Source organism: Meriones unguiculatus, chromosome 3, assembly GCF_030254825.1.
Source record: "Meriones unguiculatus strain TT.TT164.6M chromosome 3, Bangor_MerUng_6.1, whole genome shotgun sequence".
NCBI lineage: Eukaryota > Metazoa > Chordata > Mammalia > Rodentia > Muridae > Meriones > Meriones unguiculatus.
This window is the reverse complement of record NC_083351.1, coordinates 33970964-33994224: the sequence shown is the minus strand read 5'-3', so window position 1 is coordinate 33994224 and position 23261 is coordinate 33970964. Positions and strand designations below refer to the sequence as shown.

Here is a 23261-nt window from a genome sequence, read left to right as displayed (position 1 = left end):
ATATTCCACGATGTCAAATTTAAATAGTGTCTGTCCACAAATGCAGCCATACAGAAGGTATTAGGAGAAAAACTCAAACCCAAGCAGGTTAACTACAACTAATAAAACACAGAAAATTAGTTTCACACCAGCAAAATCAAAAGAAGGGAAGCGTGTGCGCGCGCACGCACACACACACACACACACAAACTGTCACCACCACCAACATTAATATAACATGAATTAACAAACATTTTTCTTACTCTCAACAAAAAGATACAAGATAAGATAAAGGATGTTGAAAACAGTATCTACCCTTCTGCTGCATATAAAAAAACACACCTCAACAGCAAAAAAAGACATTACCTCAGCATTAAGCGTTAGAAAAAGACTTTCCAAGGAAATGTACCCAAGAAGCAAACTAGTGTAGCCATTCTAGTATCAGCAAAATGAACTTCCAACCAAAATAAGACATATTCACTACATATTCATCAAAGGAAAAAAATCCACAAAGATGAAGTCTCAATTCTGAACATCTATGCTTCAAATGCAAGGGCACCTACATTTATAAAAGAAACATTACTTAAATCACACATTGAAATCATATTAATATTGGCAGACTTCAACAACTCACTCTCACCGATCAATGGACAGGTTATCCAGACAGAAACTAGAGAAAGAATGGAACTAACATTTCACCCAAACACAGAAGAATATACCTTCTTGTCAGCACTCACAGATCCTTTTTCAAAACTGAACTCATATTTGGTAACAAAGTCTCAAATGATACAAGAAAATAGAAATAACTACCCGTATCTTATTAGACCACATTGGATTAAAGCTGGATATCTAGAACAACACAAAAAGAAAGCCAACAAACTCATGGAAATTGAACAATTCCCTCCATAATGACTGCTAGCACAAGACAGAACTGAAAAAAAAAAATTAAGTATTTTATAAAATTTAATGAAAATGAATACACAACATACCCAAATTTAAGTGACACAATGAATGCTGTGCTAAAAGGAAAGATCATTGCACTAAGTACCTTAACAGCACACCTGAAAGCTGTGTCCCATATCCCCACATCTGGAATTTGAATGAAAACATATTCTTATAACATTTCTGTGTTTTAAAAATAAATCCAATTTCCAGAATTGCCGCTACATTCACCCCTCTCTGTTTTAAGCCACTAACTATGCTGGTTGTAGCAGAAAATTATAATCATTTCCAGTGAATGAAACACTTTTCAAGTCAGTGGCCAAAGTTTTCAGGTGACCTCTCCTTCTCAGTTTTAATCTTTATAAGCTTTGATGGTAGTCACAGCTTTTAATTTCATATGGATGTATAAGCAAATCTGGGTCCCCAATGCAAAACTTGCACTGTTTATAGGTTGATTTAATTCCACAATTTTTTTTTCTATAACCCAGGGTCTCTCAGCTGCTCTTGTCTGAAATGGTTTGTACCTTTTGCTTTGGTGCTCCCTTCCCTCTGTTTTACTGTTCAATATTTGTGGCTTCTTCCCTCCACCATGTTAACAGATGCATTTGGAGACCAACCCCTAATACAGCTGCACCAATTCCTTCCAGTCTTGGGGAATAGTTCTATTTCGAGTAGCCCAGTTATTCAGAATTTGTTTCACATCAGGCAAGTGTATCCCAAATGAAATTACAGCCTTTAAAAACACCTTAGAACAATCATTGCTATAGGACATCTTACCTTGTCATAACCTTGTTCCACGCCGTTAGCAGACTTTTGCTGTATTACTACTGGGAAAGCTGATGATGATCTCTTAACCCCAGACCATTTCTTCTTCCACTCTGGCACCATGGCTGGTTGCAGATTAACCATTTCTCTTGAAATAAGCTGTTTCATCAGACTGTTCTCCTGCCTTTTCATTTTTTTTCTCTGACCCCACCACCCTCTAGCACGGTTTATTTCCCCGTCTTCCTGCAGGTAACTCCTGCTCTCTTGCTAAGTCAGCAGGGCTAAGACCTTTTATTAGCTTTTTTTTTTTCTGGTGCTTTTCACTTCCCAAGTGCTTTCACTTCCACCCACATTTTTTCCAGCTGCACAGCCAACTCTGCAACCCTGTAGAAATGAGAGAGGAGTGGCAGTTTTCATTTTTCCATTCCAGACAACTATTGTTTCTCAGATCCCTCCATTTTCACGTGCAAGTTTTCAAACTGCTCAGCTATTCTCCCAACCTTTTTAAAAATGAAAATAGAAAGAGGAAAAATAAAAATCAAAAAATCTTTGGGGTTCAAAGCAGGAGCTATCCCAGCAATAGCAACCACAATAAATTATTTTGCTGGTGTCTTGAAAAAAAAATTCATCCCTTAAACCTCTACCATTTTCTCTATGGCATTTGAAAACAATTGTCCATTCTGCCTAGCACCACAACTGGGTGCCACTTATAACTGGCATTTGCTACTTCAGAATTTGCTGTCTAAGTGGGTAATAACTGTGGTAGCCACTTCTCAGGAGAGATGAGCAGGCATGATACTTTTCAGAAATAGAGGAAGGGATAAGCAAGTTTACAAAAGCCAACATCATTAAATCAGAGACACTTTTTTATTCTGTCTTCTTGTTGCTATGTAACCTAATATTTCCTAAGTGAGCTTGTTTATCATATTTAATTAATATTAATGCTGATTCCCTTTTCTCCTTTACCACCTCACTGGAGGACAAACTCAAGTTCCACTTCTTCAGTCACTAGTTCCTCAAAGGAAAATGATTTAAAGTAAGTCCTCAGTAGTTACTAGGGAATCCCTTCTCCACTGGTCTGTGTTCACTCACTGACTGAACAGGAACATTTTGTATATCTCTACAAAACTCAGTCTCCTTTCCTTTCCTTCTCCTATTCCCTCCACAGGTAAATCCTAAAAGCCCTCTGAGATCCTCACCACACTCAAATGGACTAAAAGGAAACAGGGACAAGCTTGTCATAATTAGACTCTGTCATATGTTCCTGACCTAAAAAGCACAGTGAAATGTCATTGCAAAAAGAAAATCAGTGTTCTGCCCACTGTGTAAACATAGTTGCCCGAGGGAAAGGAGTGTTCCTGTTTGTTCACTTTCTGTTTGTTTACTTCAATGTCACCAGATTATAAAACTGTGATGTCACCTACACACTAGGGCCCCAGTGGATACTTGGCACATGACCATGTGTATTGATGTGATTAAGAAAGGAGAGATCCAGCAGTCTAGGAGACCATGGCTTCCACTTTATCCCTTCCTCAGCCTGGCTGCTTTCTGTTCTTTCTTGTATCTTGATTCCTCTGAGACTCTATCTTCTTTCATTTTTACATTTTTATTTATTTTATTTTATTTTATTTGGTTTCTCAAGACAGGGCTTCTTTGTATAATCTTGGCTGAAAATTGCTCTGTAGACCAGGCTGGCCTCAAACTCAGAGATCTGCCTGCCTCTGCCTCCAAAGTGCTAGGATTAAAGGCATGTACCAATTTAAGATTATGTTTCTCTTTTTTCTTTTTTTAAATTAAATTGTATTATTATATTAATTACAGTTTATTTACTTTGTATCCCAGCTGTAGCCCCTCGTTCATTCCCTCCCAATCCCACCCTCCCTCCCTCATCTCCTTCCTGCCCCTCTCTAAATCCACTGATAGGGGAGGTCCTCCTTCCCTTCCATCTAACCCTAGATTATCAGGTCTCATCAGGACTAGCTGCATTGTCCTTCTCTGTGTTCTAGTAAGGCTGCTCCTCCCTCATGGGGGTGGGGGAGGGTGAGTCAAAGAGCCAGCCACTGAGTTCATGTCAGAGACAGTCCCTGTTCTCCTTACTAGGGAAACCCACATGGAATCTGAACTGCCACGGGCTACATCTGAGCAGGGGTTCTAGGTTATATCTATGTATGGTCCTTGATTGGAGAATTATGCTCAGAAAAGACCCCTGTGCCCAGATATATTTGGTCCTTTTGGAGCTCCTGTTCTCCCCAGGCCTTACTAACTCCCTTTCTTTCATGTGAGTCCCTGCACTCTGCCCAAGGTTTGGTTATGAGTCTCAGCATCTGCTTTGATACACTGCTAGGTAGAGTCTTTCAGAGGACCTCTATGGTAAGTTCCTGTCCTGCTTCTTGTTTTCTCCTTCTTGCAATGTCCATCCCATTTGTCTTTCTAAATGAGGATTGATCATCTTACCCCAAGATTATGTCTCTCTTGCCACAATTTTAGTAAATATTCACTCTTTTACTCCCTAATAATACTGATTCCTTCTTTGACTTACTTGTTTTTATAATAAAGGCATAATCGCTGTGGACCATGTTATACATTTGACTAAGAGCAAAGAGATACCAAGTTTGAAGCTAAGTTTTTCCACAGAGCTAAGGATACCCAGGAACTCTAGGAACAGAGCAGGACACTCTGTCATCAATGGGCTTGGATTCAAGGCAGTAACACAGGCAAATGATTTAACATTGAATTCATCATTCTTCAGGAAAACAAGCTAAACTAACTATTCTTTCTTGATCACAGCATTTCCAGGAACATTATGGACTTACACTGGTTAGGCTTACAGCACAAAACATCCTCAAACTGGGCTGATAAACCAACAGCAATGTCTGGTCTCTTAATGTGGAGACTAGACTCTCCAGTCACAGAAATTACGAAGATGTTTTTTCCTAGGACTCTGAAAAAGGTTTCTTTGGAAGGTTTGTCTCCTTGCTTGTAACCAGTCTTTTTACCATACAACTTCTATGAATGATACTTTGTCCAAAATTCTCCTTTACATGTGGGCACCATCATGGTGAATAACAGTCCACTGTGAAGACTCTATACCCTGGTAGTGTCATGTTCTGAGGTATTAAGGGTTAGCATTTCAACACATGCTTTCCAAGGCCATGGGTTCTTGATGAGCCTTGGATTGGCCACCTAGACCATGAAGCAGCAGCTTCCTGCAGTTGTGATTTTGTTTCTTACTGAGATGAACTGCACCCTCTGAACTCTGTTCATGGGTGGCAGACCCGGAGCAGCCCCCTGGAAGGGAAAATGAGTTCTAAGATGATGCTCTACTGCCCTCACCACCCATACTTTCCCTACCCAAGAGTTATGAATGTAAGAAGGACATGTGGAAGCCTTTAAAGGTTTTATGGTACAGACATGAGTGCTAAAGGAATGGTCAATGTGCTAAAATGGACAAATACTCCCACTGCTACATGGGAGAGTATTTGGGGGACATTTTAGTACTTATCAGTCATGACCTATACTGCTTAACTTTGCATTTTTCAGCTTAACCTTTCAGTGGAAATATTTTTATTCTTAGGATTTCCCTCTTTGCAAGATGTTTATGGTTGATTGATGCATGCTTATTTTATGTTTATTTTTAAATTACAACAAATAGTCTCTGAAAACTGACAGTGGAGCCCCATTGCCAAGGACAACTTCCACACATGTCATTAAACAGACAGGTGAAACTGGTGCTGGGTTGTAATCTTAACTCTTACACTCTGGTTTCCTTGGCACAGGAAAGTATTCTGCAGGCTATGGAAAGAGACCTGGACACCAACCCAGCCACAGAACCCTCCACCTACAACCTGTCCTTCTGCAAGATATGGTGGACAATGGTGACCCAGAGTTTTTGGGAGTGACCAACCAATACTGGGTGTAACTTGAGACCCATATCCCGAGAGGGAGCCCATGCCCTCATACTGCCTGCATGGCCAGGAACAAGTAACTGCATAACCCACAGATCTTGAGTAGAGCCAAACACAACTGCCTTGTTCAGTCATCATCAGCGAGGCTTCCTCCAGCGCAGACAGGAAATGGTGCCGCCATCACAGCCGAGCTCCTGCCGCGCACGGAGAGCTTTGCTCTCAGCTCAGCGGTACAGACAAGCTGCGCGCCCCAGTACAAAAGGGACTGGGAACCCCTGTCCATAGAGGACCCCACAGAGAAGGAAGAAACCGTGCTGCTGGGGTCACCTAGGGAAAGTCTAGCAGACTGCAGATTGCAAACAGGTGAGTATGGCCAGCCATCACAGATCTGGGCCCAAACAGGGAGCACAGAGTGATTGGAAACTCAGCTCCCGCAGACTAGCAGGTGGGCGCACGCTCTGTCAGCTCAGAGGCCTGCTTTATATCAACTACACCTTATAGGCAGAACTGAGTGCCCCAAGACACCAGAGCAGTACTCACCTGCCACAGATTACCTCTTGGGTTCTGGGGCACAGAGCCCCAACCTCAGACCTACAAAAGACCAGGAACCCTGAGATCAACCCCCAGATACTGCTCCAAGGGGCAACCAGTTATCCCTAACAAAACTGACCAAACCACGGGACACACAGGTTACAGCAGCTGATCACTAAATTTACAGCAAGAAACCCAGAAGGAGGGCAGCTGTCTCCAGGACTTCTCCCAGTGAGAGGAGAGCCCTCTCGACTAATCAGGACCACAGTTACCACCCAGGTCTCTATGCCTGAGGTGAGCTGTAGCAACTCCTGAAAAACACCAGACATCCAGGGACTATACCCAAAAATCTGGGAAGGCTTCCTTGAGGAAAAACCATGTTCCTGCTAAAGGGATTTTCTCCACTACAACAGTCCAGGAACAACCAGAAACTAAAATCAAACAACTAAGATAGCCCAATGGGTAGAGGACAGCGTAAAAGTTCAACCAACAAAAGCCAGAGCAATATGGCATCTCCAGAACCCAGTTATCCAGGGGCAAATATCCCTAGACACCCCAGCATATATGAAATTCAAGGAGACGTCCTAACATCTATGCTCAAGAAGATGGTAACAGAGGAAACAAATAAAAGACGAAAAGAAATAGAAGAAGCTGCAGCCAAACAGTATGTGGCCTTTAAAGAGGAAATACTTAAAATCAATGAATGAAATAAAAGAAACAGTAGATTGTTCAAACAAAAAGCTGAAGGAATTGACGGAAAAACATGAAAATACAGTCAGACAGGGGAAGGAAACCAACAAAATAGCTCAAGACCTGAAGATAGAATTGGAAAAATTTAAAAAAAAAAAATCACAAATGGAAGAAATTGTGGAGAGAAAGAACTTAGGGAAGAAAGCAGGAACTACAGAGGTTAGCATAACCAATAGGCTACAAGAAATGGAAGAAAGAATCTCAGGTGTGGAAGATACAATGGAAGAAATAGATGTATCTGTCAAAGAAAATGTTAAATCTAAAAAAATTCCTGACACAGACCATCCAAGAAATTCAAGACAACATAAAAAGACAAAACCTAAGAATAATAGGAATAGAGGAAAAAGAAGATTCCTTGCACCAAGGCCCAGAAAATATTTTCAATAAAATCATTGAAGAAAATTTCCCCAACTTAAAGGAGAGGCCAATAAGAATACAAGAGGCCTATAGAACACCCAATAAATTAGACCAGAAAAGAAAATCCTCCCTCCACATAATAATCAAAACTGTAAGTATATAGAACAAAGAAAAAATACTAAAAGCTGCAAGAGAAAAAGGCCAAGTAACATATAATGGCAAACCCATTAGAATCACACCTGACTTTTCAACAGAGACTTTGAAAGCCAGAAGGGCCTGGACAGATATCATGCAGACCCTAAGAGAACACAGATGTCAGCCCAGGCTACTATACCCTGCAAAACTCTCAGTCTTCATAGATAGAGAAAACAAGATATTCAATGACAAAAACAAATTTCAACAATACCTACAAACAAATCCAGCATTACAGAAGACACTGGAAGGGAAAATATAACCCAAGAAAGCTAGCTACATTCAAGAAAACACAGGAAATAAATAACCCCACTACAGTAATACAAAAAGCAACCAAGCACACAACCGTATGACCATAGCCAACATCAAATTCAAAGGATCTAACAGCCACTGGTCATTAATCTCTCTCAATATCAATGGACTTAATTCTCCAATTAAGTCCAATGGACTCAATTCTCCAATTAATTCTCCAGACTAACAGAATGGATGCGTAAACAAAATCCAGCAATAAGTTGTATACAAGAAACACACCTAAGTCACAAAGATAGACATTACCTGACGGTAAAGGGATGGAAGACGGCTTTTCAAGCAAATAGACGCAAGAAGCAAGCAGGAGTAGCCATTCTAATATCTGATAAAATAGTTTTTCAACCAAAATTAATCAAAAGAGATGGGGAAGGACACTTCATACTCATCAAGGGAAAATTCCACCAAGAAGACATCACAATCCTGAAAATCTATGCCCCAAATACAAGGGCACCCACATTTGTGAAAGAAACATTGATAAAACTTAAACCACATATAGATCCCCACACACTAATAGTGGGAGACTTCAACACCCCACTCTCAACAAAGGACAGGTCAACAAAACAGAAATTAAACAAAGAAACAATATCTCTAACAGAGGTCATGAATCAAATGGACCTAACAGACATTTACAGAACCTTACACCCAAACACAAAAGAATTTACCTTCTTCTCAGCACCTCATGGAACCTTCTCCAAAATAGACCACATAGTTGGTCACAAAGCAAGCCTCAACAAATACAGGAAGATTGAAATAATCCCTTGTATCCTGTCTGATCACCATGGAATAAAGCTGGACCTCAGTAACAACAGAAATAGCAAAAAGCCTACACATACATGGAAACTGAACAACTTGCTACTAAAAGACAGCTGGGTCAGGGAAGAAATAAAGAAAGAAATTAAAATCTTACTCGAACTCAATGAAAATGAAGACACAACATACCCAAACTTGTGGGACACAATGAAAGCAGTGCTAAGAGGAAAGTTCATAGCACTAAGTGCCTTCAAGAAGAAATTTGAGACAGCGCATTCAAGCAACTTAATGGCTCACTTAAAAACTCTACAAAAAGAAGAAGCAGACACACCAAGAAGGAGCAGACGGCTGGAAATAATCAAACTCAGGGCTGAAATCAATTAGAAACAAATAAAACAATTCAAAGAATCAATGAAACCAAGAGCTGGTTCTTTGAGAAAATCAACAAGATAAACAAATCCTTAGCCAAGCTAACTAAAAGGCAGCGAGACACCATCCAAATCAACAAAATTAGAAACGAAAAGGGGGACATAACTACAGACACTGAAGAAATCCAAACAATCATTAGGATTTACCTCGAAAGTCTAACGGAACAAAATTTGAAAATTTAAATGAAATGCACAATTTTCTTGATCGATTCCACTTACCAAAGCTAAATCAGGACCAGGTAAATCAATTAAATAGTCCTATATCCCCCAAGGAAATAGAAGCAGTCATCGAAAGTCTCCCATCCAAAAAAAGCCCAGGACCTGATGGTTTCAGTGCAGAATTCTACCAAACATTCAAAAAAGAGCTAACTCCAGTTCTCTTCAAACTATTCCACAAAATCGAAACAGAAGCAACATTACCAAACTCATTCTATGAAGCTACAGTCACCTTGGTACCTAAACCTCACAAAGACCCAACCAAAAAAGAGAACTTCAGGCCAATCTCCCTTATGAAAATTGATGCAAAAATACTCAACAAAATACTCGCAAACCGAATACAAGAACACATCAAAGATATTATCCACCATGACCAAGTAGACTTCATGCCAGGTATGCAGGGGTGGTGCAATATACGGAAATCCATCAATGTGATCCACCATATTTACAAACTGAAAGAAAAAAACCACATGATAATCTCCTTAGATGCTGAAAAAGCATTTGACAAAATCCAACATCCATTCATGTTTAAAGTATTGGAGAGATACAAGGCATATATCTAAACACAGTAAAGGCGATATACAGCAAGCCTACAGCCAACATTAAACTGAACGGAGAGAAACTTAAAGCAATCCCACTGAAATCAGGGACAAGACAAGGCTGCCCACTCTCTCCATAGCTCTTCAACATAGTACTGGAAGTCCTTGCTAGAGCAATAAGACAGTTGAAGGAGATCAAGGGGATACAAATTGGAAAGGAAGAAGTCAAATTATCACTATTTGCGGATGATATGATACTATACGTGAGTGACCCCAAAAACTCTACCAGGGAACTCCTACAGCTGATAAACACCTTCGGCATAGTGGCCGGATACAAAATTAACACAAAAAAAGTCAGTAGTCCTCCTGTATACAAAAGACAAAAGGGCTGAGAAAAAATTAAGGAAACAACACCCTTCACAATAGCCACAAATGACATAAGGCACCTCGGAGTAACCCTAACCAAGGAAGTCAAAGACTTGTATGAAAAAAATTTCAAATCTCTGAAGAAAGAACTAGAAGAAGATATGAGAAGATAGAAAGATCTCCCATGCTCATGGCTTGGCAGGATTAACATAGTAAAAATGGCCATCTTACCAAAAGCAATCTACAGATTCAATGCAATGCCCATCAAATTACCAACACAATTCTTTACAGACCTGGAAAGAAAAATTCTCAACTTCATATGGAATAACAAGAATCCCAGAATTGCTAAAACAATCCTCTACAATAAAAGATCTTCTGGAGGTATCTCCATCCCTGATCTTAAGTTGTACTATAGAGCAACAGTTTTAAAAACTGCATGGTACTGGCATAGAAACAGAATGGTGGATCAATGGAACTGAACAGAGGACCCAGAAATAAACCCACACACTTATGGACACCTGATATTTGACAAAGACGCCAAAACCATTCAATGGAAAAGATAGCATCTTCAACAAATGGTGCTGGTCCAACTGGATGTCTACATGTAGAAAAATGAAAATAGATCCATACTTATCACCCTGCACAAAGTCGAAGTGGATCAAAGATCTCAACATAAAACCAGACACATTAAATCGGCTTGAAAAAAAAAGTGGGGAATACCCGAGAACTCATTGGTACAGGGAAAACTTCCTGAACAGAACACCAAGATCACAGGCTCTAAGAGCAACAATCAATAAATGGGACCTCATGAAACTGAAAAGCTTCTGCAAAGCAAAGGACACCGTCATCAAAACAAAGCGACTGCCTATAGATTGGGAAAGAATCTTCACCAACCCTTTATCTGACAGAGGACTCATATCAAGTATATATAAAGAACTAAAGAAGCTGAAAAGCAACAAACCAAGTAACCCACTTAAAAAATGGGGAACAGAACTAAACAGAGAATTCTCTGTAGAGGAATACCGAATGGCAGAGAAGCACTTAAAGAAATGCTCAACCTCACTAGCCATTAGGGGAATGCAAATCAAAACAACCCTGAGATTTCACCTTACACCCATGAGAATGGCCAAGATCAAAAATTCAAGTGACAACACATGCTGGAGAGGTTGTGGAGAAAGAGGAACCCTTCTCCACTGCTGGTGGGAATGTAAACTTGTACAACCACTCTGGAAATCAATCTGGCGTTTTCTCAGACAACTAGGAATAGTGCTTCCCCAAGATCCAGCCATACTACTCCTAGGCATATATCCAAAAGAGGCTCAAGTACACAAAAAGGAAATTTGCTCTACCATGTTTGTAACAGCTTTATTTGTAATAGCCAGAAGCTGGAAACAACCTAGATGCCCCTCAAATGAAGAATGGATGCAGAAAATGTGGTACATCTACACAATGGAATATTACTCAGCAATGAAAAATAAGGAAATCATGAAATTTGCAGGTAAATGGTGGGATCTGGAAAGGATCATCCTGAATGAGTCGTCCCAGAAGCAAAAATACACACATGGTATATACTCACTCATATAGACATACAACATAGGACAAACCCACTAAAACCTGTACATCTAAAGAAACTAAGCAAGAGAGAGGACCCTAACTAAAATGTCCAATCCCCATCCAGAATGGCAAAGAGGATGGACATCAGAAGAAGAAGAAAACCGGAAACAACCTAGGAACCTACCACAGAGGGCCTCTGAAAGCCTCTGCCCTACAGACTATCAAAGCAGATGCTGAGCCTGATGGGCAACTGTTGGGCAGAGTGAATGGAATTTTATGTAAGTACTGGGAAATAGTAAGTGCTGGAGAGGACAGGGTCTCCACAAGGAGAGCAACAGAACAAGAAAATTTGAACACAGGGAACTTCCCAGAGACTCATACTCCAACCAAGGACTATTCATAGAGATAACCCAGAACCCCTGCACAGATGTAGCCCAGGGCAGTTCAGAGTCCAATTGGGTTACATAGTAATGTGAAGAGGGACTGCCTCTGACATGAACTGACTGGCCTGCTCTTTAGTCACCTCCTCCTGAGGGGAAGCAGCCTTACCAGGCCATAGTAGAGGACAATGCATCCACTTTTGATGTGAACTGATGGACTAAGATCAGAAAGGAGAGGAGAACCTCCCCTATCAGTGGACTTGGGGAGTGGCATGCATGCAGAGGGAGGAGGGAGGGTGGCATTGGGAGGGGAGAAGGGAGGGGCTTATGGGGGGATGCAGAATGAATAAAATGTAATTGATGAAAAATTTAAAAAAAGGGAAAAAATAATTTAAGAACCTTACATGATTTTCAAAAGTGGAGGAAAACATGGAGTTAGTCAATTTACATGGAGCATATCTCACCCCTGGGGGCAATGGTCTCCTGAACCTACTCAGACCTCGGACACCACCACTGCTAGTTCTGGAACTGATGCAAGATGTTCCAATGAGGGGGTTAAGGCTTCTCATAATATTTCCTATAAGCCCACACCTGTTTGTTTATATCCCCCATTTTTATTCATTATTAGCCAGATAGAGCCAAGTAATTGTGGTAATGATACTTGCTTTTTTGCCCAATGCTGGAATGCTAGTAAATTTACTAGCTGGTTACTAGCATGCCTCACTGGGTGCCTGTGCCCGTTGATGCCCCTCACGCTATGACTCTCTTCAGACAGAAAAGGGATCTTGGAATTACAGCCGCCATTGTTACTGCCATCTATCTCATTGGCGGCTATTGGAGCTATCACCGTGGCATTAGCCAGGAGTCATACTGTGCAGACTGCTCAGACCCTGAATAACCTTTTAGCCAATGTAGCTCATGCCTTAGATGTACAAAAAGGAATTAATGGTTAACTAAAAGGAGGCTTGATGGTGTTCAATCAGAGGATTGACCTCGTGTAGGAGCAAACTGATACCCTATGGCAAATCGCTCAACTTGGCTGTCAATGAAAGTATGCTGGACTTTGAGTCACTAGCATACAACATGAGAATTTTCCCTGTGCTGCAAATCTGTCTAAACAATTGTCTAGCTATATTTTAGGTAATTGGACTGGAGAATTCGATACTACAATGGAGCAGTTGAGAGTGGCCATTTTCATGGTAAACTCTACCAGAGTGGACGCAGGACTAGCCACAGGATTATCATCATGGATTGCAGCAGCCATGAATCATCTGAAGGAATGGGCGGGCATGGGAGCGTTAGCAGGCCTTCTGGTGTTGGTTTCCTTGGTTTGCCTGTGGTATATATGCAAGATTAGAGTCTCACAACAGCGTAATGCAGCCATGACCATTCAGGCCTTTACAGTCATTGAAGCAGGACAGTCTCCCCAAGCACGGTTGGCTACCATAAAAAGCTAAAATGTTACGCTCAGGATGCGAGGGTAAGCACTGCACTCAGGGTCAGCTGCTTTCGACCTAGAGAAGAGCAAGTCTGATTGCATGCGGGTTGATGCCCCAGGTCCCGCCTCTGAGAAAAAGGTATCGGACGGGTCTGATGCTCTTTGGGTGGATGACACCTAAATGAACATCGGTACAAAGTCCCAATTTATTTCTAATATCAGAGATCAGACCTCTACTCTTGCCTGATGCGTCTAAAACAAAAAGGTGGAACTGTAGAGAGCTGTGTAATGCCGTGCCTTAGAGATGGAGCTGGTTTCTGCCTTCCACCTTCCCGATGGTGAGTGCTCTCTGTCAGGAACAACTCCACATTTGGCTAAGGCTGAGGATCTGGCTTGCTTCCATGTATGTGGACCTATCTGCATTGCCCACGTGGCATGCTGGGGTTGGCTACCCAGAGGCTATTTAAGCTGTGGGCTGGCTTTCCCCAGGGTCAGATGATTGTTCAAGGTTCCTGAATAAAAATGCATTGGGAAAAAAACAAAACAAAACAAAACACAAAACAAAACAGAACAATAGCCCTCCTGTGTATAAATGATAAAGGAACTAAGAAAGAAATTGGTGAAATAACACCCTTCACAATAGACACAACTAATATAAAATATCTTGCTGTGATGCTAACCAAGCAAGTGAAAGACCTGTATGATAAGAACATCAAGACTCTAAAGAAAGAAGCTGAAAAATACATTAAAAGATGAAAAGAACTTCCATTGTCATGGATTGGTAAAATTAACATAGTAAAAACAGCTATGTTACCAAAAGCAATCTACTGATTCAATGCAATAACCATCAAAATTCCAACTCACTTCTTTACAGACCTTGAAAGCGCAATTCTCAACTGCATATGGAAAAATAAAAGACCCAACATAGCTCAAACAATTCGGCACAATAAAAGAACTTCTGGAGGTACCACCATCCCTGAGTTCAAGCTGTACTTCAGAGTAATAGTAATAAAAAGCAAGTGGTGCTGTAATAAAAACAGACAGATTGATCAATGGAATTGAATTGAAGACCCAGAAATAAATCCACACACTTATGGACACCTGAAGTTTTGACAAAGAAGCCAAAACAATACAATGGAAAAAAAAAGAAAGCATCTTCAACAATTGGTGCTGGTCTAATTGGATGTCTGCATGCAGAAGAATTCAAGTAGATTCATATTTATCACCTTGTACAAAAAAAAAAAAGCCCAACTTGATCAAAGACCTTAACCTAAAACTGCATATACTAAATCTAGTACAAGAAAAAGTAGGGAAGATCCTTGAACTCATTGGCACAGGAGACAATTTTCTGAACAGAACAACAACATCTCAGGCACTAAGACTAACAATTAGTAAATGGGACATCCTGAAACTGAAAATCTTCTGTAAGGCAAAGGACACGATCAACAGGACAAAACAGCAGCCTACCAAAATGGAAAGGATCTTCACCAACCTTATGTCCAACAGAGGGCTATTATCCAAAATATATGAAGAACTCGAGAAATTAAACCAAACTACCAAATAACTCAAATTAAAAGGGGGGGGGGAGGGTAGAGAGCTAAACAGAAACTCTCAACAGAAGAAACTCTAATGGCTGAAGAGCAGTTAAAAAAATGTTCACCATCCTTATTCATCAGGGAAATGCAAATCCAAATGACTCTGAGATTCCATCTTATACCTTATAGCTAAGATCAAAAAGTCGAATGACAGCACATGCTGGCAAGGATGTTCAGCAAGGGGAACACTCCTCCACTCCTCTGTTGCTGGTGGGAGGGTAAACTTATACAACCATTTTGGAAATCAATCTGGTGCTTTCTTGGGAAATTGGAATTCGATCTACCTCAAGACCTAGCTATGACACTCCTGGGTACCCAAAAGATGCTCCACCATTTCACAAGGATATTTGCTCAACTATGTTCATAACAGCTTTATTCATAATTGCCAGAAACTGGAAACAACCTATATGTCTCTCAACCGAAGATTGGATAAGGAATATGTGGGCACATTTACACAATGGAATACTACTCGGGTATTAAAGCAAGAAATCACGGAAATTTGCAGGCAAAAGGATGGAACTAGAAAGGATCATCCTGAGTGAGGTAACCCAGACCCAGAGAGACACACCTGGTATGTACTCACTTATAAGTAGATATTACCATATTGTACAGGATAACCATACTACAATCCACAGACCAAAAGAAGTTAAGTAACAAGGAAGGCCCAAGGGAGTATGCTTGAATCCCACTCAGGGAATAGAATAGATATCGGAAAGGCATGAAGAGAGGAAAATGGGTAGGAGAGGGTGTGGGGAAGAGAAGGGTGGTGATCAGATGTGGGGAGATCAGTGGTGAATGGAGAGAGGCCTGGGAGAGAGAAGGGAAACAAAGAGGGAGGGCATCTCTGAGATCAGCTGGAGACCTGCAACAGGGTAGGCTCCTGGGAGGATATGGGGGTGACTCTGGCTGAGACTCCTGGCTGTGAGGCCCATGGAGACCGAAGTGGCCTCCTCCTAGCCAGGCAGGACTTCCAGTAGAGAGAGGAGGACACCCACCTTAAATTTATCTTCTATCCAAAATCTACCCTTTCTAAAAGAAGTGTAGGGGTAAAGATGGAGAAAAAAGAGAGGGAATGGCCAACCAATGACTGGACCAACCTGAGACCCAGTACACTATTAATGATACTCTGCTGTGCTTGCAGAAAGAAGCCCAGCATAACTGTCCTCTGAGGGGTTCCACCCAGCAGCAGAATGAAGTAGATGCTGGGACCCACAGCCAAACATTAGGTAAAGCTCAGGAAGTCTTAGGGAAGAGTGAGGGGGTGGATAAAAGGTCTGTAAGGGGCAAGATGTCCTCAAGAGGACCAACAGAGTCAAGTAACCTAGACCCATAAGGGTTCACCAAAACTGAAGGCCTAACCAAAGAGCATGCATGGGCCGGTTCATGTGTAATTCATATGTAACACATATATAACTGATGGGCAACTTGGTCCACATGTGGGGTCCCTAGCAAGTGGAGCAGAGTTATATCTGTTGCCTGCTTGTGGATCACTTTCCCCTAGCTGGGCTGACTTGTCTGGCCTCAGTGGAAGAGGATGCACTTAGTCCTGATGAGACTTGATGGCCTGAGGTAGGTCTGTAATTGGAGCATTGGGGGACTTCCCTTTTCTAAGGAGAAAGGGAGGAGGAAAGGGAGAAGAGACTGGGAGGTTGGGACTGGGAAAGAGGCACTGAAATAGGGATGTAAAATGAATAAATAAATAAATTTAATAAAAAAGTAAAAAAAGAGAAAATATGATAATTAAAAATTGCATGTATTTATTTTTTAAAAAAGGAATTAGCACATACAACACGATTGAACTTTGTAAATGTTGTATACAAAGTGTTAAGTCATGCATCACAGGATGTTTAGATTATTCTACTTATGAGGTCCGTAGAGTAGATAATTTATAAACCAAAGTAGAATGGAGACTTCAGTAACTTCAGGAAGTAGGGATGCAGAGATAATTTTAAGCATTGTGAGTACAATGCTTCTGTCTGTGATAATGAAAACTAATATTATGGATGGTTATATGACTTTGTAAGTACATCTACTGTTGCTGAACTATAAGCTGAAACAGAAAATGATTTTCTTGTGCGTGTATATGTGTGTACACACATATTTGCAACAATAAATATTCTATTGCAAACATTAAAAAAGAAATATTTATGCAGGCCCATTGCATTTCACTTTTTGAAAATATTTTGTTCTCATGTTTGGGAAGCTACCAGTTTATCCATTTATTTTTTCTGAACCCTGAGGACGACCTCTAGGACCTTGTAAAAAACTCAAAGGTCATAATCAATTCCCCAAATAGCTAGAGATGTATTCAATTTAGTAATGGACTTTCTGAGAGATGGGCATCACAGTACAAATATTTCTTCATACTTATAATTTGATAGGAGGTGTCACCTGCTCGTACACAGAGCTGAGTGTCTGGAGATGGAGAGAAGGAAACTAGTGTTTGATTTGCACAGGACCTCTGAGGGGGGATGAGAAAAACATGTCACACTCCCAACACAGGACAGAGGGGAGCAGCTCGCCTGCCAAGACACCTCTCTAGAGATCTTTCACCACATCTCGTTGGTGATGCTGGACATCATCACAAAGTGTGCCTTCAGTTGCCGGGGCAGTGCGCAGCTGGAGAGGTCGGAGAGCACTCTGCAAGCTCAGGGACGTTATTCTCACCCACTGATGTGGCCTCACCTGAGAGACAGGTGAAACATATAGGGTGTTCATCCCCATGAAAAGCAAGATTCTGACCCCAGACCCTGCAAGTCCTAATTCCAGACCAGACTAACACTGTCCTAACCATATACCTCAACCACTAGGAAAGAAGAAACTTGACTGAGTGTGTCATGCTGAAAGGGTCAGGGGGTCACAGAACTGTAACACAGAATAAGTGAGAGCTTCGGCCTTGCTTATCCCACCACAGAGGAAATCTTTAGAGTCAGTCTCTCCACTTCTGACTTCACAATCATCAGTCTGTTGTGTATCCTCTCCCTTAGGAATTTCCATTCTTACCTTGAGGCTGTTAGTGACCTGAACAATGAGGCAATGAGTTCCTGTATGATGAAATCTCTTTTAACAAAACTCCTACTCTGATGGCCACAGGGCTAACTGTGCCTGCCAGACTGCTCATAAATACACAGGTATTTTTCTCCTTTCTTATAAAGAAAAGACTTTTTAAAAAGTATGCCAACAAAAGCTGGACCATTTACATGAATAAACAGTTAAATCAGCCCGGACAGTCTGAACCTAAAAGTAAAAATGGCATCCTATGCTTTTCTAGCTGGTATGGATCATCCCCTTGAACCTACTTAAATAAAATTAAGTAAAAATTAAAATATTTTAATGTTTTTAATTTAAAAGTAAAAAATTAAAATAAGACCTGCTGGAAATAAAATTAAGATCTGCTCTATATCCAAACCATTCAGAGATGACTGTCAACCTTCAGAAGGATAAGGAAGACACACCTCTTCCAACTGTTCTATGTAGTATTGAAAATACATGACTAGGGGCTAAAGAGATGGCTCAGAGGTTAAGAGCACTGGCTGCTTTTCTAAAGGTACTGAGTTCAGTTCTCAGCAACCACATGGTGGCTTACAACCATCTACAATGAGGTTTAGTGCCCTTTTCTGGCATGCAGACATACATGCAGGCAAAATATTGTATCCATAATACACAAACACATCTTTTTTATTTTTATTAATTACAGTTTATTCACTTTGTAGCCCAGCTGTAGCCCCATCTTTCATTCCCTCCCAATCCCACCTTTCCTCCCCCTTCTTCTCCTATGCCCCTCCCCCAGTCCACTAGTAAGGGAGGTCCTCCTACCATTTCTATCAGGTCTCATCAGGAGTGGCTGCAATATCTTCCTATGTGGGCTGGTAATACTGCTCTCCCCTCAGGTGGAGGTGATCAAAGAGCCAGCCACTGAGCTCATATCAGAGACATTCCTTGTTCCCATTACATGGGACCCTCTTGGCACTGAGCTGCCATGGGCTACAACTGTGCAGGGGTTCTAGGTTATCTCCATGCATGGTCCTTGGTTGGAGTATCAGTCTCACAAAAGACCCCTATGCTCAGACTTTTTGAATAAATGTCTAACATTTACTCCGGAGAAGCACTAAAGACGACAGGTTCACTATGCCTCATAGTCTGTGACACTTACACTGTACTATAATCAAAGTGACTTGAAAGCAAATATGGATGTGCGCACATACACATAGCTCTGAATAAGATGTCTCCATCAAATGCCTCCCCTCAGAGCTCAGGGAACCCAGAGGAGGAGGAAGCAGAAGGAATGGGGGAGACAGAGGGGATGGAGGACACCAGAACAAGGCCCTCTAAAGCAAATGAGCAAAGCTCATATCAACACACAGAGACTGAAGCAGCAATCACAGGGCTACGGCAGTCTGCACCAGGCTCTTTGCCTATGTACTATGGTTTCCAGTTTAGTACTGTATGGGACCCTCGAATGTAAACGAGTGGGTTGCTGATTCTCATGACTTCTCTTGAGGCTCTTATTTTTTCTGCTGGTGTGGCTTGTCCTACTTTGATTAGATGGTTTTCATTTTATCTTGTTATAATTTTATTGTGGAAAGGCAGGAAGAAAGAAAAAGGAAGGAAGGAAGGAAGGAAGGAAGGAAGGAAGGAAGGAAGGAAGGAACAGAAGCACCACCACAGGTTGACCACATCCCAGCCCAGATCCAACACTTTGAGTTGGTCCACCAACATCTACTCCATCTTCAAGCTGCTGGGGCACGTGGAGCAGAGGTCCTGCAGAACCATATGGCATCACTGAATAGGGCCAGTCCTAAGTCTGCTGACTGGAGCGAGCTACTGCTGCTGCTTGCCCTGCTGGGAGACAGGGGTGGAAGGCAGAGTATGGCTAGTGGTGCTATCTGCCAGCTACAGGCACAAAGGTAAAGCCCAGTGAGCCTCAGGGAGGCTGACATCAAGGGTGGGGAGGTGTGCAGCATCCTGGAACTTACACAGAACTTCCTCCAGGTGCCCTGCCTAGCTGCAAGATAATGCTGACTCTGGGCAACAGAATCCCAGTGATGGTCCAGTATTTGTGTTGCATCAGAAGCCAAAAAATCTTAAGCCAGACCAACAACTCACTGCAATGAATATTTACATGTTTAGGTTTAGTCTCAGTGATCTGTCAATTCACCAATCCAGAGGTGTGTTGAAGTCTCCTGTTATTAATGTGTGGGGCTCAACATGTGATTGAAGCTTTAGTAATGTTTCTTTTACAAATGTGGGTGCCCTTGCATTTGAAGCATTTGAGTCTGTAAAACTACAAAAGCTAGGACTCAGGCTTGAGCTAACAGAAGTCAAATACTTCATCTTACTTCTTCTTGATTGACTTTTTCTATAGTGTTATTACTGTTTATTTCCTATCTTAACATTGGGTCCTTCCTCTTCAACTGCCTTTTGTCTTTCATAAGTCAAAATATTCAAAATCAATTAATTTTCTGTAACAGTAGACAGCTGAACTCCATCACCCAGGACAATACCAATCCCCTCCTTCCAAATGTTCCTCTACTCAGACTGCCAGGAACAGCTTCACGACACTGATCTGCAGGGACACTTAGAGAAGACCCATTGTGTTGTTTTATTTTCCTATTAAGATGATTTTTCAAAAGATAAGAGGAAGGGATTAAAATAACAGAGGAACGGATACAGAAATTGTGATACATCTACACAATGGAATATTACTCAGCAATAAAAAAACAAGGAAATAATGAAATTTGCAGGTAAATGGTGGGATCTGGAAAAGATCATCCTGAGTGAGCTGTCCCAGAAGGAAAAAAGACACATACAGTATATACTCACTCATATAGACATGTAATATAGGATAAACCTACTAAAATCTGTACACCTAAAGAAACTAATCAAGAGGGAGGACTCTGGCTAAAATGCTCAATCCCTATCCAGAAAGGGAAAGAGGATGGACATCAGAAGAAGGAGAAAATGGGGAACAAGTCAGGGGCCTGCCACAGAGGGCCTCTGAAAGGCTCTGCCCTGCAGACTGTCAAAGCAGATGCTGAGACTTATGGTCAACTGTTGGGCAGAGTGCAGGGAATCTTATGAAAGAAGAGGGAAATAGAAAGATCTGGAGAGGACAGGAACTCCACAAGGAGAGCCACAGAACAAAAAATCTGAGCACAGGGGTCTTTCCTGAGACTGATACTCCAACCAAGGACCATGCATGGAGATAACCTAGGACAGCTGCACTGATGTAGCCCATGGCAGTTCAGTGTCCAAGTGGGTTCTATAGTAATGGGAACAGGGACTGTCTCAGACATGAACTGATTGGCCTGCTCTTTGATCACCTTCCCCTGTGGGGGGGAGCAGCCTTACCAGGCCACAGAAGACAGTGCAGCCACTTGTGATGAGACCTAATAGACTAGGATCAGAAGGAAGGAAAAGGCCTCCTTTATCAGTGGACTTGGGGAGGGGCATGTATGAAGAAGGGGGAGGAAGGGAGGGATTGGGATGGGAGGAGGGAGGTAACCACAGGGGGGATACAAAGTAAATAAGTGTAATTAATAAAGAATTTAAAAAAAAGAAAAAAGACTCTTTTGACTTCTTAGTTTCCACCTTGTATAACTTTAATCTCCTCAGTTGTCTTATTGCTCTAGCTAGACTATAACTACACTATGAAACAAGGGTCCATGAGACTGACGGAAGATGAGCAGATACAGCCAATGATACCATAATAGTTCACAAGTAATTAGATGATAGGTGGCAGATACTGTGGGGAAATGCAGGGTGATAGCACGATTACCATCTATATAGGGAAAAGCAGTCACTGGTAAAAATGTCTTCATTTGACTCAGCATGGTAGTTCATTTAATACACACAGTTTTTATTACTATAAATTTCAGTTTTTAACATTTCAGACTATAGTTGATTGAGGCTAATTCCAAACATCAAACGTGGAAAACTAAAGTTGACAAAACAGAGTTTTTAAGTTATATTTTACTTTTACTTTGTATATATTGTATTAGGAAAATGAATTTGTCTTTCTGAAAAGGCCTAGACACGTCAAATGACCTGCATGAGACAATCCTAAAGAACAACAAGGAAGCACAAAATGATGAAATTTGGACGGGTATTTCAGGAGAACATGTTTTTGTTGCTGTTGTTTTGATTTAATTAATTAACTTTATTTTTTATCTTCTGAGAAACAGAAATGAAAGCAGTCCACATCAGGTTTTTCAGCCACTGGGCAAAATGGTAAATTCTGTGGTTTAAGGAAGTACAGTTAACCTAATACCTGTTGTTTACTTTCGACACGTGTCACTTACTGCACCTCTGGTGCTACCTTGCCGTGGTGCTTATTGTCACACTTCATAGGAGCTGCTGGTGAGAACCACTGTGAATTACTTCCCTAACAAGTCAGCTGGCCTTCTGTTTATGTACCATAGAAACTTGGCTTCCAGATAGATGTGTTTAAGTCAGATCAAGCTAGAATCACGTGACTCCTAAGACATCCCCTGTGAATTCTTTAGCAACAGGCGTTCACCTTCAGCACTGAGAGGAAACCAAGGGCTACCTCAAACATCTTTATTTGACGTGTCGTCATTTGAAACATCTTGACTCAAAATTAGAAAGATTTCTCTCAACAGGACTAAAATCATGTCTGGAAGTGGAAATCTTGTCAGCTACTTGGAACTAATGAAATCATGGACCTTAGACTTCACCACAACACATTATGAAATCGGCCCTCTTTATTACAGCATTCTAGGTAATAGTCTTGTGACCACAAGTGGGGCCATCATCCCCCATCTAAAAATACTCTTCTTTCCTGAAAATGGAGACCGTTGCCAAAAACCAAAACAGGACACAATCAGTGGTTAATGGGTATTTTATCTGCAATCATTTATGATACAGGACTCTAAGAACAACTCTTCTGGATTATTTCAATTATATTACCTTCTGTGCATGCTTCTGAGGAATTATATGCATTAGGTAATCACGGTGAGAAAACTATAACAACTATAATTGGGCTGTGAAAACACAAACATGATTTCTGGAATGCATAAACAGGAGAAAGCTCAGAGAGTATGAGCCATCATTGTCCTCTGCTTCTTTTTTATTTATATAATTTTTATTTTTATATCAATTACAGGTTATTTACTTTGTAAACCAGCTGTAGCCCCCTCTCTCATTCCCTCCCAACCCCACCCTCCCTCCTTACTTCCTCCCTGCCCCTCTCTAAGTCCACTGATAGGGGAGGTCCTCCTCCCCTTCCATCTGACCCTAGCTTAT

General features: G+C 41.2%; 1 protein-coding gene across 2 annotated transcripts in view; it reads right to left on the bottom strand.

The window, feature by feature from the left end:
- The window catches only part of LOC110550763 (cytochrome P450 4A11-like), a 92550-nt gene extending 90644 nt beyond the window's left edge, over positions 1-1906 (bottom strand). For both annotated transcript variants that reach the window (XM_060379812.1, XM_060379813.1), the window contains exon 1: positions 1699-1906. The gene's annotated coding sequence lies outside the window, so the exon portion shown is untranslated. The remainder of the gene's footprint in view (positions 1-1698) is intronic.
- Between the last annotated feature and the right edge of the window lie 21355 nt (positions 1907-23261).